Source organism: Bos mutus, unplaced genomic scaffold (assembly GCF_027580195.1).
Source record: "Bos mutus isolate GX-2022 unplaced genomic scaffold, NWIPB_WYAK_1.1 CTG788, whole genome shotgun sequence".
NCBI classification, from domain to species: Eukaryota; Metazoa; Chordata; class Mammalia; order Artiodactyla; family Bovidae; genus Bos; species Bos mutus.
The window spans coordinates 7,046-22,189 of record NW_027220264.1 but is presented as its reverse complement, the minus strand read 5'-3'; the positions used below and the strand labels follow the sequence as shown (position 1 = coordinate 22,189).

Here is a 15,144-nt window from a genome sequence, read left to right as displayed (position 1 = left end):
AAGTGGTGCATGTGGAAATTCACAGAAGATCCCAAAGTCAGCACACAGGTGCACTGGGATCCCAGAGAGGATGCCCTTTCAATGATAGACCTTCCCAGGTTAAGGGGCGGGAATGAAGGGCCCAGGCAATGTCAAACTCAGTGAGCAACAGGAGGCCGGAGGATGGCAGGACCCACAGCAGGATGATTCTGAAAAAGATACTTAATTCACCCTGCCTCTAGTAGTATCACCTAGGAGTCTCATGCTGCAACCACAACTGATTTGAGGGAGACTTGTTTCACTCACAGACACACTGAATGCCCAGGCCCCAGTCTCAGCAGGCCACCTGCTACATGCATGGCCCAAATCCATGCTCCTCAGCCAGCTTGCATGAGCCTGAGCATCCCCATTTGGGAAAGGACAGTGTCACAGCTCCAACACAGCTGTCCCTTCACGGCCCACCTCCAGACCCTTTACCACATGTGTTTCTGTCAGTTACCACTCATGGAAGAATCTTCCCTCCTGGGGTAGTACTTCAGGGGATCGTCCCACTCGTCTTAGCTGATGATCTGGTGGCAACACGAGCAATGTCAGCTCTGGGCTGACCAGGACCCGAACCTTCCCATGAGCAGCCAAGAACTCCAACATCAATCATCAACTGTATGCAGGACCAAAACTAGTCCACCTCAACAATCCTGTTTGATTCTGGGCAGCTGTGGCCTGACAACCAGTTGAGAAAGTTAAGGCTCCTGGTGACCAGCCTGCGGCTGGGTCCTCCCTGTTCAAAGTCCCAGAACGAATGGGCTGGTGTGCAATGATGTGCCCTTTACCCTGAAGAAAGACAGAGGAGACAGGTGCGGATCCTGCAGGTGGATCATGCACTCCCTTGCACACCCACACTCATCACCCCAGGAGCCACGTTTTACCAGTGATGTCAAGGTAATACTCCTTAATGATCATTGTGTTCAAGAAGTAGGGGTGGTCCCGAAAGGAAAAGATCAACTTGCTGTGGGGCCAGGGATGGCTCGCACCTGTACCTGCTAGGATAGGGAGAAGAGAAAGGTGCAAGCTTCTAGGGACCTCAGCTTGCCTCCCATTAACAGCTTTCACGGAGCCTCTACAAACTCTCACAGTGTAGGAACATGGATAACATGACCCTCCCACTCCCCACCAAGTCCCATACCCACCGGTCTTCAGTCTCCCACACTGACCTTCAAGTCAATCATGTAGCTGAGAAAGTCTTTATCTTGGTCGCTGATCATGACAGAAACTTGAGGGTGGTTCATAATCTGCTTTAGGTCAAGGAGCCATATTGGCCACATGCTAGGCCAAGAAGAGCCAGGAACATCAGCCCTAGTCTGGGGTGGAAGAAGGACACTGGAACAGGCATCATCAAGGATGCTGGGCACTTCTGCTTGCCCAGCCACCACAGATGTCCTCAGGCCCTGCCATACCATCAGACATGCTCATGGCTCTGGGTTCCTTGTGGTGTTCTGTATCTGAGGTGGTCTGCATTCCCCAAGAAGGGGCTGTTTCTGATCCCTACTCTTCTCCAGACCTGTGTATGCTGAGTAGTGGCATGTCATTGCTTACATGGTCAGACTTGCAGTCGTTGTAACAAATCGTGTCCAAAGGCAAAGGAGTTGGTGTGTGTTTGTGTATGTGTACGTGTGTCTGTGTGTGTGTGTGACTCCCATGTCTCAGTTATTTTCAGGATCATCCACATTTACAATAACTGTCTGCTGAGGCTGCTCTGGTGTACTGTCTCTGGTCATTCCTGACTTAGAGGCCTCGGAGCTGCTCCTCCTCAGATGCAGGCCTGAAGTAGACACACAGTCATGGCGGTGACACTCACAGATGTGGCCCTGCCTGGACTCTACTCAGCTGTGCCTTTGGAGCCTGCCATTTCCCAGTACCACACTTCCTTCAGGGTCCACCAGCACCCATCCTGCACCCTCATCCACACCCATCCTCCTGCTCCTGCCACTGCACCTCCTCCTCCTCCTGAGCAGCAGACCCCAAGGAGCAGCAGAAAGGATACCACTTTGGCCCAGAAGCCAGAGATGCCCTGGATAATGGCACTCCTCTGAGCCAAGTCACGCTTCCTCCTCTGATGGCTCTTGCACACGAACGAAACATAGGCCCTGCAGATTTTCTCATGCTCAGAGCTCAGTTCCACTTGCAGAGTGGCCAGCACCTGCAGTGCATCTAGCGCCAGAAGCTCATTCAGGCCTCCCGGCCATTCCTGGCCCTGATCCTCTAACACCTTCTCCTCCAGGTCTTGGGAGGATCCCTGTTGCTGCTCCTCATCAGCCAAAACCTCCACCTCCTCCATGATGTCTTCCACAAGCAGCTGGAACACCCGCCTGATCCCTGCCACGTCTCTGTCCACCAGGGCCCCGCCATCCCCTGCTGCCTCCACGCTGACGAGGGTGGCATTGTCGCCTGCTGTGACAACTGGTGGCTGCAAGGTCACAGCCGTGCACAGCATCACAAGGGCAGGCTGCAGGGCCCCATCCCCCTGAGCACCTGGGCTCACAACTAAGTAGGTCCAGGGTCCCAGGATGCTCCCGCATTCCTCTGACCACCTCTCATGCTCTTCTTGGCCCTGGCCATGACCCCAGACTGGGTCAGATGTGAAAGGATGGGACATAATAGCACCAAAGCAAGTGGTGTGCAATGGCAGCCCAGGCTGCAATAAACCTGTGGGACCCACTTGTTTTTTTGGGGTGGGGAGTGAGAAGCATGGTCGGGAGGCAGTGGCTGGTGTGTCTGGGGTGGCCTGAGGCTGAAGAAAGGGGTGGTGGTCAGCCCAGGACCAGGTGAACCGGCTCTGGGACATCAGCCAAACAGGCAGGGCCCTAGGCTGTGAGCCACGCACATGCTGCTGACCCAAATCTAGACTAATGGCTGAGAGGGTAGTGGATGGCACCCTTATGGACATGCCCCTAAAACGGAGGGCATCTTCCGCGTTCCTGGGCTCCAGCTCCACCATGTGGCCAGATTCTGCTCTAAGGAGCTAGCAGGTTTTGCATCTGCTGCTTCCCCGGGGGCTGTCATTGACCTGGATCTGGAAATTCCAACCACGGGTTCCTGCTCCACAATCTGAACAACACACTCCTGTGTCCCACAGGACCTTCAATAACTGGGAGCTCTCCCTGAGTATCCAAATGATACACAGGGGCTCCAAGTGGCTGGATACTTTTCTCCATGGGATAGAGTACCTGTTGCTGTCCAGATGCTAGGGGAGTAGGGAAAAACCCCACCGTTTGCAGCAGTTGATCTCCATTGTTCAGGGACACCAGAGCCTTAGGGTACAGAGCTCACTCTGTGTCTCTTTATCTCTGCTTCTGGCACAGCACTGTTTTGGGCAATCCTTCTGTGTATGTACCAGGGCTGGTGTCTATGTGTCTCCCATCTCTTTAAGTGGTGCTGTTCCCCTTTGCCCCTGTCTGGACACCAGCGCTCATACAAGAAGCTTATACTTGACGTGAAGGCAAGCCCTTCTCCTCCTGAGTGGTTTGCACTAACCTGAGATCAGACTTTTTTTTAACTGAAATTTACTTATATTAAGTAGAGGTTAATTACTTTACAATATTTTATTGGTTTTGCCATACATCAACATGAATCCGCCATGGGTGTACACGATCAGATTTTTAGTCCACACGTTCGGAGAGTGCTCTCTCAAACTTGAAAGCCAACAGTGGGCGGTCACTGCTAAACCTCAGAAGGGGCCAGGTTACCTTCCCTCCCTCGCTGGACAGACGTGAACACTGCACAGGTCTGCAGCATCTTGGCCACACTTTGCACAGAGGGAGAAATAGGGCATGCTCTGCTGGCATGAGGAAACTCTTTGAACCTTGTTCAAACACCTACCAGTGAGACACGAAGGACAACTCCCTGTTAAGTTTCATGACTCCCTGGTGCCCAAGACATGCATATCTGCCCATTTACCCTATCGAGGCCCTTTCAAAGTGCTTCTGTTATCCATGTGAGAACATGTACCAGCCTGCCCAGTTACCCAATCCTGTGGGGCCGGAAGCAGCAAGAGGATTAAACTAATCCATCCATCCTATAGTCCTGACCCCTGATATATGCATTCTTCAAAGAGTACAAAGAATGATGTTTCAAACTGCAAGACTATGCAGGTAGCAGGTGCTTATGCTGCAGTGGTGGTCCATTTCTGAAACCTCAGAAAAAAGGCAAAGCATGCTCATGCTCATGGCAAGGTCAGGGAAAGAAAGCCCAGAGTTTGATAAGGATAGAAAGGCCCTTGTAGTTGCATGTCCAAGGGGCTGTGGGGTCACCCACCACGGCTTCTGTGTCTTGGGATTGCAGCCTGTTCTGTGTCTCAGATCCTCTGCACTCTCACTGGTCACCCCCAGGCACTTTCTTCCTGCCTCTCCTTTCTGCCAGGCATCCTGGGTGCACCACTGTAATTCCACTTAGAAATTGCTCACTCAGTGAGATAACAGGGATTGGTACCCTGGCTCCAGTGCTTCTGATGGCCAGAGTATGTACCTTTCCCTATGACCTTCACGGTTTTGCTATCCAACTTCCATCACCTGGTTAGGTCAGTTTCTACACCTCATACTCACAAGCATACTGTCAGGTGCTTTTCATGCACATATGCACACACATGCGTGTGTACACACCAACATCCCTGAGAGGAAACTTGCACATATGCAGAAGTACAAACTTTCTTGTCCAGGAGCATCAATTTTGGTAAACACCCTATTTTCTTTGTCCTGGTTATTTTTTTTTTTTTCACTTTCTCATCGATCATGTGAGGTTGCACTTCCAGCTCTGTGACTTAGCCTCAAAGGTTACAAAATTTTGGCATTTGCTCCTGACAGGGACCGATCTGCAGAGCATCAGGCAGGGTTGGAAATGCTCGCCCTGGAGAGCTGAATGACATGTGCCTGTGTTCTGCATTCTCCCATCACCTTGGACAGCTTCACAGTACCAGTCACGCTGGCCTGATCCATTGCCTGTGCATTCTTTCAGGAGACCAGAAAACAAGGATGTCTGGGCTCAGCTGACTTGGAGAACTGCTTTCTCAGTGTGCACCTATCTAGGTCATTCCTGGTCAATGTCGTGTCCTGATTGCTAACCTACCACCCCCAGCATTCTGAATGAGGCCCCCTGTTCTTTCTACCTGTGTAGCTTTCTGTGTTCACCTGTCTACCTGTGCCTCCAAGAGCTATCTCCCTTTAGCAGGAAAAGGCCAAAGAGATGCCTGAGTCTCCAAGGGCCCCCAGAGTCTGTGAGATGCCTGGGTGTGATCCAATGTTGTGAAGAAGGTGTACATAGATAGATGGTCTCTTCTGATACAAGGCATGAAACCCGAGACCATAATGGTAAGGTGGCATTCCTACAGGTGGTCCCTTCTGTTTATTCCTACCCAGACCCATGGAGTCCCCAAACAGATGATGATCTGGGAAACCTGCCCTTTCTGGGCCCACAGCTCATGCCTCCCTTGGGCAGAAAGCAGCTTTTCTATCTCAAAAACACCAAGAGGGCTTGATTCCACCCAGGCCTCATTGATTTGCTAAATGCAAATACTCTCTTTCAGTTGGTTTCATTAAGCCCAGGTAGGACTCTCTACAGCCAGGCATCCCTGCTTACCTAAACAGCCCACGTGCCAAGGAAGCCAGTCCCTTGGTTGGGCACACGGACATCCAAGACGGTCACCTGGAATGCAGCTTCCCTCTGAGTGTCACCTGGTGCAGATTGCCTACAACAAAATCAGAGATTGTGATCCAGAGAGACTGCCAAAATCCTCCCCCAGGTGCAGACACACACCTTTGCCCCTCAGGCCCCCAAAGCCAGGGGAAAGACCCAGAAGAAAGAGGGAATTTATGTCAGGGCTTTCAGCACAAGCCATGGGGTATCTTTGGCAGGACTGCTATTGCCTTTCCCCTGGACCCTGAAAACCAGCAGGCCCCAAACTTCCCCCAGGGGCTTCCCTGTCTCCCACTCTCTCAAAGTTCCCATGGGACATGCAATAAGCCCACCATCCTTGCTTCCTCCCTGTTCCCTCCCTCATAGGCACACCCCAGCAGAGGAGCACACACGTACACCAACACCTGCACTTTCTTCGCCTTTCTGCACTGCCAGGGAGGCTAGAAGTGACTGAAGGCATGCCACGCTCTCGCCTTTTCTCTCCTAGGATGCCTGTGGTTTTGCACGGACAGCCTACCTTAGCATGTCTCACATTTTGTGTCACATCAGGCCAGTGTGTGCCACCCTCATGGAGAGAGGGTGCTGGCTGATGGGCTGATCCTGGGAAGCACTGGCCCAGGACCTTCCTGGGTCTGCTTTTCACATGTGTGGAACAAGTCTCCAGTACAGCAATCTGTGCCTCTTTCTCCTTTGGGTCTCTGTCCTTCTCAGCAAGACCTTAGCCTCCTCAACCATCCCAGGTCCTCTGTATCCACATCCACCATTTCCACAGGACGGCCCATGTCCCTACAAACTGTGTGCTCCACAGGTGGGGTTTTAAAACCCCACCCCACCTGATATGCCCTGGGTGAATCCACAGACCATGCACCCGCTCTTCCATGCACCCGCTCTTCCTGGTCCAAACACATACAAGAACACGGAGAAATAGTGAGCGTATTTTTGCATTTTGTCTCATAGCAGATTTCTGGAGCCAAGGTCCTGAGTTATCTCTGGCCATCCTTTCCTCATTCCCATCCTGGACAGGGTCACTGCGGAGATAGGGCGATCAATCACCCTCAGACTGGGGACGCCTTGTGCCTCCTCTTCTGATTGCTTGGCATTCCCTCTCCTGTCGCGTTTATCTCTGTTTTTTCCCTGGGCTGGAGACACATACACACAAACACAGGTGACACAAGCACACATGTGTATACACACACAGGCTCGATATGGGGACACAAACACAAATAGGGAACACAGGTGTTTCAGGAGCTGAAGATGCCCATGTCCAGCAATGTCGGAGATGACATCAGTAGGCACCATGTCCTGCACTTGGAACTCTCTGTCCACCTCCTCCCTGAGCACTTCCCTATTCTCCAAAGGCAGCCTGAAGCCTCTTCCAGTGCAGCAAGTGTGGTCATGGTGAGACACTGATTGGTGGATGTGCAAAATCACAGAAGATCCCAAAGTCAGCACACAGGTGCACTGGGACCCTGGAGAGGACGCCCTTTCAATGATAGGCCTTCCCAGGGTAAGGTGCAGGAATGTAGGGCCCAGGCAATCTTAAACTCGGTGAGCAACAGGAGCCTGGGGGATGGCAGGACCCACGGAAGAATGATTCTGACAAATATACTTAATTCACCCTGCCTCTAGTAGTATCACCTAGGCCTCTTGCACTGCAACCACAGTTAAATTGAGGGAGACTTGATTCACTCACGGACACACCGAGTCCCCAAGCCCCCAGTCTCAGCAGGTCATCTGCTACATGCATGACCCAGAATCTGGCTCCACAGACAGCTTGCATGTGCCTGAGTCATCCCCATTTGGGAAAGGACAGTGTCCTGGCCACTACATGGCAGTCACTACAGGGCCCACCTCCAGACCCCTTCACCACATGTGTTTCTGTCAGTTACCGCTCATGGCAGAACCTTTCCTTCCTAGGGTAATACTTCACAGGATCGTCCCACACATCTTTGTCAATGATCTGCTGGAGGCACAAGCAAGATCAGCCCAGGGCTCACCAGGCCCCCAACCCACCCGTGAGCATCCAAGAACTCCAACATCAATCGTCACCTGTATGCAAGCCCAAAGCAACCGCACCTCAGCAATCCTGTTCGATTCTGGGCAGTAGTGGCCTGACAACCAGCTGAGAAATTTAAGGCTCCTGATGTCCAGCCTGTGGCTTGTGCTCCTCATTCAAAGTCCCAGAACCAGTGGACTGGAGTGGAATAACGTGCCCTATAACCTCCAGAAAGACAGGGAAAACAGGGTGGATTCTGCAGGTGGATCATCCACCTCCTTACACACCTACACTCACCACCCTAGAGCCACGTTTTACCAATGATGTCTCCTTAATGATCATCGTGTTCCAGAAGTAGGAGTTGTCCCAAAAGGAAAAGATCAGCTTGCAGCAGGACTTTGGATGGCTCTGCACCTGCACCTGCCAGGATAGGGACGAGGGTAAAGGTGCAAGCTTCTAGGTGCCTCAGCTTTTCTCCCAGGTAGGCATTAACAGCTTCCATGACGCCTCTGCAAAGTCTCACAGTGCAGGCACATGACTAACAGGATCCTCCCACTCCCCGCCAGGTCCCATACCCACCCATCCTCAGTCCCCCTCACTGACCTTCAATCTTGTAGCTAAGAAAGTCTTTATCTTGGTTGCTGATCATGACAGAAACTTGAGGGTGGTTCATAATCTGCTTTAGGTCAAGGAGCCATTCAGGTCACATGCTGGGCCAGAAGATCCAATAGCAACAGTCCTGATCTTGGGTGGAAGAAGCACACTGGAACAGGAGTTTCCAACGATGCTGGGTACTTCCACTTGCCCAGCCACCACTGATGTCCTCAGGCCCTGCCATACCATCAGACACGCTCATGGCTCCGTGTTCCCTGTGGTGTTTTGCATCTGAGATGGTCTGCATCCCCCAACCAGGGGCTGTTTCTCACACCTACTGTCCTCCTCCTGACTTGTGTGTGCTGGGTAGTGTCATGTCACTGCTTACCTGGTCAGGATTTGCAGTCCCTGTTGCACACTGTGTCTTCAAGCAAGGGGGTAGTGTGCCTGTGTGTGTGTGTGTGTGTGTGTGTGTGTGTGTGTGTCTTCAACAAGAAAGCCCTGGGTCTTTGACCTGCTTCCTGTCTTCACAACGGATGGTAGGCATGTGTCTGAATTCGTCTGGCACTCAGAGCAGATGAGAACAGCAGCCCCTTCCAGTTCCACCTTGCTTGTGGACCACCTCGTGCCTTTTCACTGCACTAGTGAGTGCAAATACAGGGGTTCTGACTGATGGGCATGGGTCTTGGGACTCCCGCTCTCTCAGATATTTCCCAGGATCATCCACATTTACAACAATAACTGTCTGCTGAGGCTGCTCTGGTGTACTGTCTCTGGTCATTTCTGGCCACGGGTGCTGCTCCTCCTCAGATGCAGGCCTGAGGGACACACCCAAAGTCATGGCTGCAACAGTTACAGGTGTGGCCCTGCCAGACCCTTCTCAGTTGTGCCTTTAGAGCCTACCTCCCCTGGACCACACTTCATTCAAGGGTCACCCACAACTTCCCTCTTCCCTTGCCCTGTGGCCACATCTGTTTTAGCAGGACCTTTAGCACAACCATCTTGAAGGTGTTTTTGCCATTCTAAATTTGGCTATAAAGCTCACAAATTTTAACAGCACAGTAACACAGTTTTTCTAATGTGCACTGTTAGAGTTTGGTGAGCTCTTGGTGAGTTTCTTGGTTTCAGTTAGAAAGCCCTGCATTACACTTAGGGCCGTAGAATCTTCTGAAACTGAAGGAAAGACTACAAATATTCCAGACTAATTTGATTATGATACATTTTTCTAAAGACAAACAGTTTCTGCTTCCCTGTTGCCCACAAAATTACCCCTAACTCCTGAAGATCTTCATGATTCTATTGTGGGAATCTGGTAGAATTGAGATTCCTCAGTGCTTAGTAATTTCATCAGTAAGCTTTTCTGAGGTGAAAAACACATTGGAATTAGTTTTTAAATTAGTCCTAGACACAGCAAACAGGGGAAAAGGAAATAAAAGGAATACAGAGTGGACACAAACAAACTATTACTGTTAGAAGATGGCATGACCCTCCACACAGCGAACACTAAGGATGCCAGCAGAAAATTACTCAAGCTAATCAATGAATAGAGTTAGCTGCAGAATACAAAATTAATACTCAGGAATCACTTTCATTCTGATACATCAGCAATGAAAAATGAGAAAGAGAACTTAAGGAAAGTATCTCATTCACCATCCAATGAAGAGACTCAAATATTTAGGAATATATTCCTCCAAAGAAAGCAAGGACCTGGTACATAAAACTCTAAAACCATGTTGAAAGAAATCAAAGATGGCACAAATAGATGAAGAAGTATACCATGTTCTTGGATCAGAAGAATCAATATAGTGACCATGAGTATACAACTCAATGCAATCTATTGGTACATTCATTCACCATTGATATTCTTGGATTCAACTGTGGAATCCCTATAAAAACACCAAGGGTGTTTTTCACTGAACTAGAACAAATAATTTCACAATTTGTGTGGAAACACAAAAGACCTCCAATGAGCAAATAACTCTTGAGAAACAATGGAAATGGAGGAATCAGACTTCCTGACTTTAGACTATACTACAAAGCTACAGTCATCAAAATAGTAAGATACTGGGCCAAAGACAGAAATACAGATCAACAGAACAAAATAGGAAGTCCAGAGATGAAGCCACACACCCACAGTCACCTTGTCTTTGACAGAGGGGCCATAAATATGTAATGGGCAAAAGACAACCTTTTGAACAAGCAGTTCTGGGAAAACAGGTCAACCACATTAAAACAATGAAATGTTTTTTAATGGCACATACAAAAAATAAATGCAAAATGGATTAAAGACCTAAGTGTAAGACCAGAAACTATAAAATTCTTAGAGAAAAACATGGGCAGAACACTCTCTGACAGAAATCACAGCAAGATCTTCTCCTCTATGTCCTACTTCCCAGAGTAATGGAAATAAAAACAGAAGGAAACAAAAGCGACCGATTGAAACTTCTAAGCTTCTGCAGAATGAAGGAAACTATAAGCAAGGTGAAAAGACAGCCTTCAGAACTGGAGCATATTACAACAAATGAAAAAACTGCCCAATAATTAATCTCCCACATATACAAGCAGCTCATACAACTCAATACCAGAAAAACAAATAACCCAATCAAAAAGTGGGCAGAAGAACTAAATACACATTTCTCCAGAGACGACATTACTTTGCCAAAAAAGGTTCGTCCAGTCAAGGCTATGGTTTTTCCTGTGGTCATGTATGGATGTGAGAGTTGGACTGTGAAGAAGCCTGAGTGCTGAAGAATTGATGCTTTTGAACTGTGGTGTTGGAGAAGACTCTTGAGAGTCTCTTGGACTGCAAGGAGATCCATCCAGTCCATTCTGAAGGAGATCAGCCCTGGGATTTCTTTGGAAGGAATGATGCTAAAGCTGAAACTCCAGTACTTTGGCCACCTCTTGAGAAGAGTTGACTCATTGGAAAAGACTCTGATGCTGGGAGGGATTGGAGGCAGGAGGAGAAGGGGACGACAGAGGATGAGATGGCTGGATGGCATCACTGACTCGATGGACGTCTCAGTGAACTCTGGGAGTTGGTGATGGACAGGGAGGCCTGGCGTGCTGCAATTCATGGCATCACAGAGAGTTGGACACGATTGAGCGACTGATCTGATCTGATCTGATCTGAATGAACACAGGACAGATGGTCAACATCTCTCATTATCAGAGAGATGAAAGTCAATACCACAATGAGATGTCATCTCACACTGGTCACAATGACCATCACCCAAACTTTCAAACAAGAAACACTGGAGAGGGAATGGTAAAGTGACCAGCTTACACTGATGGTAGGGATGAAAATTGGTATAGACACAATAAACCGTATGATTTCTTAAAAACCTGGAAATAGAACCATATGACCCAGAAATCCCACTGCTTGCATACACCCCAAGGAAAGCAAAACTGAAAGAGATATGTGTACACCAATATTCGTCCCATGACTATTTACAATAGCTAAGACATGGAAGAAATCTAGATATCCACTGCAGATGAATGGATAAGAAAGTGGTGGTATATATACACGATGGACTATTACTCAGATGTGAAAAAGAATGCATTTGAGTCCATTCTAGAGAGTTGAGTGAAACAGGAGCCTGTTCTACAGAATGAAGTAAAGTCAGAAAGAGAAATACAAATACTCTGTAGGAATGCATGTGTATGCAATTTAGAGAGATTGTCACGATGATCCTACATGCAGGGCAGCAAAAGAGGCAGAGATGGAAAGAACAGACTTTTGGACTCTGTGGAGAGGGCAATGGTGGGATGATTTGAGAGAATAGCATTGAAACATGTACATGACCATACGTAAACAGATAACTGGTGCAAGTTCAGTGCATGATGCAGGGCACCCAAAGTCAGTGCTCTGGAACAACAAAACAATAGTCTGGGGACTGGGGTGGGAGGAAGGTTCTGGATGCAGGAACACGTGTGTACTGGTGACTGACTCTTGTTGATGTAAGGCAAAAACTAACCCAATATTGTAAATTGAATATCTTCCCATTAAAATAATTTGAAAAAATGAAAGGGTTGCTTTCTGAAATTTCAGTGTTGGGAGTCCATGGTACAGCATATCTTCTGAACCTATGTATCAATGTTTGATTTGAATGAGGGCAGTGTCAAATTTTGATGCGAAGGATTGTGTTCCAACATTCTAAAATCCTGCAAAACAGAACTGCCAAGTTTCCTTTAAAATATTACTTTGTGCTCCCCTCCAGGGCATCTTACAGAATGTTTCAAGTGACTGGAGAGGAAACAAAAGAGATCACTCACTTTTTAGCACCAATTAAAGTGGGGCAATCAATTCTGAATAAAGTTTCTAGGCCTGACAAAAATGTACTTATACAATTTCTACATGACATGCATCAAAATAGTTTTTCCATGGAAAATTGCACATAAGCAGCTCAAGATGAAACACTATGCCTCACAGTTACTAAACAGTGAGAATAAAATGTGTTGTCACCAGTGTGTCACTTCACTCAAGTTTTTACGTCAAAATACTACAAACTGGCTTCTCAACAACGGAAAGTTTCATTTCCAGTCATGGGAAGTCTAGGATCAGTGTGCTGGTAGGGTTAGGGATCTGATGTAGATCCTCCTCTGATTTGCAAACTGCTGGGTTCTTGCTACCTCTGCTCATGGCGAGCCCTCTGAGGTCTCTTTCATATGCAGAGAGATTGCTTTCCCAACAGTTCCTCTATGGTGGCAGAAGGACATCCCAGAGGGCCTGCTTCCCAATACTATCATCTTCTGGGGTTAGGGCATCAGTATACAATTTTTAGGAAGATAAAAACAACAACAACAAAACAAGTGTACAACAATCAGACCATGACAACTAACGAACACAATTTAAGTGTAGATTAAATCTTTGGACAAACCTGTATGTGTTTGTCCACAGAGAAAGTTTTTCACGTTGTCATGTGTGCAGACTCTGAAATTTTTGGCAAAGGGTTGAATAAAGATATGTAAAAAGACTAAATATCCAGGAAGTTTTGATTATCCATGAAGTCAACTTCTCAAGTTTTTTACTTCAGCATACTAAAACTAATCCTCCATCTCAAATACATTCAGAAGCACCACAGACCACATCAGTGAAGTTTTTCTTGGATTTATTTATGTATACACTCAGCTTATAAACTTGGGAAAGAAAACTCTAGCAAAGTGAAATGAAACCCTCTGAGGGTTTACTCCCCTGTTTTTATTTTAGAGAAACCAGCTAAATGTGTATTCCGTATAAATTCTCAGAAGAAATGTGTTTCAGAAATTACTTGATGAATGATCTCTCACTACAAACGAGTATAATTGTATTGAGTTTAATGAACTAGCCCTGAACTTCATTTCTTCTTACTACAGAGGATATATTCAAAGCACATTGTTAAAAAGCAAGAGTAGTATCTAAATTTGCAGGAAAATACGCACACACAAATACACACCAGTGATAAAGAGTAAGGACAAAATACACTGTGTGCAACACTTTCTCAAATTTTTCAGTGGCTCTTCCTTCCTTTCCCTTATCTCAGCTAAGGGATAAATTTATGAAAGTCTTAGTTTATAGAATTTAGTTATGAAATTAGATTTTCACTCAAACAACATAATTATATGATTCATCAAATTCAGCACTATTTGGTTACATCACATACGACTTTTGAGAATGAAATGACATAAAATCTATTTTATCTGTAAAGGATCACCTAGTTATTTTATCCTTAATGGTTGTTGTACTTGAGAAATATTTAAAATGCTAAGTAAAAACACTTTCAACAAACAGATCAAAACTTTTAATGTTAAGAAAACTGAGGATTACTTAGTATAGAAAGTCTGCAACTTCTAATCACATGAATTGAAAATTATGACTGCACTCTGTCTTCTGAAAGCTTCACTCTGGAAATGCTCTTCTTATGATAGTGGCAACACAAAATGATAAGAATAGATGTTAGCAAGTGGTGTAAAACACTTGGGCAATGTCTGTAAGAAAGTAGCCTCTTTTATTAACCTCAAATGCATATTTCTGCTTTCCTTAAATCCTATCAAAAATCTCAAGAAAATATCTCAATAAGTAGAATATATAGAAAGACTCCCAAACAGACGAGTTCATACTCATCTTATGATGGTGAGACAATTTATTCAAAACATCTGTTAACTGGAAGCAAAACAGGAGAGGAATCTTTTCACGTCTTTCTTTCTTCCCAGTGTATTCACAGCAGATATTTTGGTCTTTACACCTAATCCCATTATATTGAAAGAATCAAGAGTTAACATTTTCCTCAAAATAATTCAGCCTCATTAGTTTTTAAAAGAAATATGATACTTTAAAACAATGAAAATACACCGTTGTTTAATTAAGACACAGTGTGCTTTAAACTACATTCATACTGTAGTTTTACTCTTCTAAAAGGTGATGACCAAAATTCAAACTGTAGAATGATCTTCAGACAACTGAGTTCAATTCAGATGTGTAAGTGACAAGAACATCTGATCTACAGAAAAATTAATTCTTGTGATAATACATAAGGTATCTTCTTTACACTACTTAGAAAATCAATCCTTTTAAACTAAAGTTAAGGACACCAACCAGATAGTTTTCTCAATACTAAATACTAAACTACTATATACTAAAACCCTGAACTGTAGAAGAAACTGCTTGTAATCAATCTTGGGTTCAACAGTTTTATTCCGGAAAAATCTTTGTAACTACAAACATATCACAGAGAACAACTCACAATAAAACCACTAAAAGAAGTTCACTACCAAGTAAGTATTTATCTGATTCCCAATTATCTTAGTATTTCTTAAAAGGCCTATATGTCATCAGAATCTTCACTCCTACTCAAAAACTCAGGTATTAGTGTGTTAGTCGCTCAGTCGTGCCCGACTCTTTGCGACCCCAT

The 15,144-nt window shown here is 46.3% G+C and overlaps 1 pseudogene; it reads right to left on the bottom strand.

Annotated features, from left to right (window-relative positions):
• Positions 1-470: 470 nt before the first annotated feature.
• LOC138987137 (testis-specific Y-encoded protein 1-like) lies at positions 471-2,632 on the bottom strand (annotated as a pseudogene).
• Positions 2,633-15,144: the final 12,512 nt, after the last annotated feature.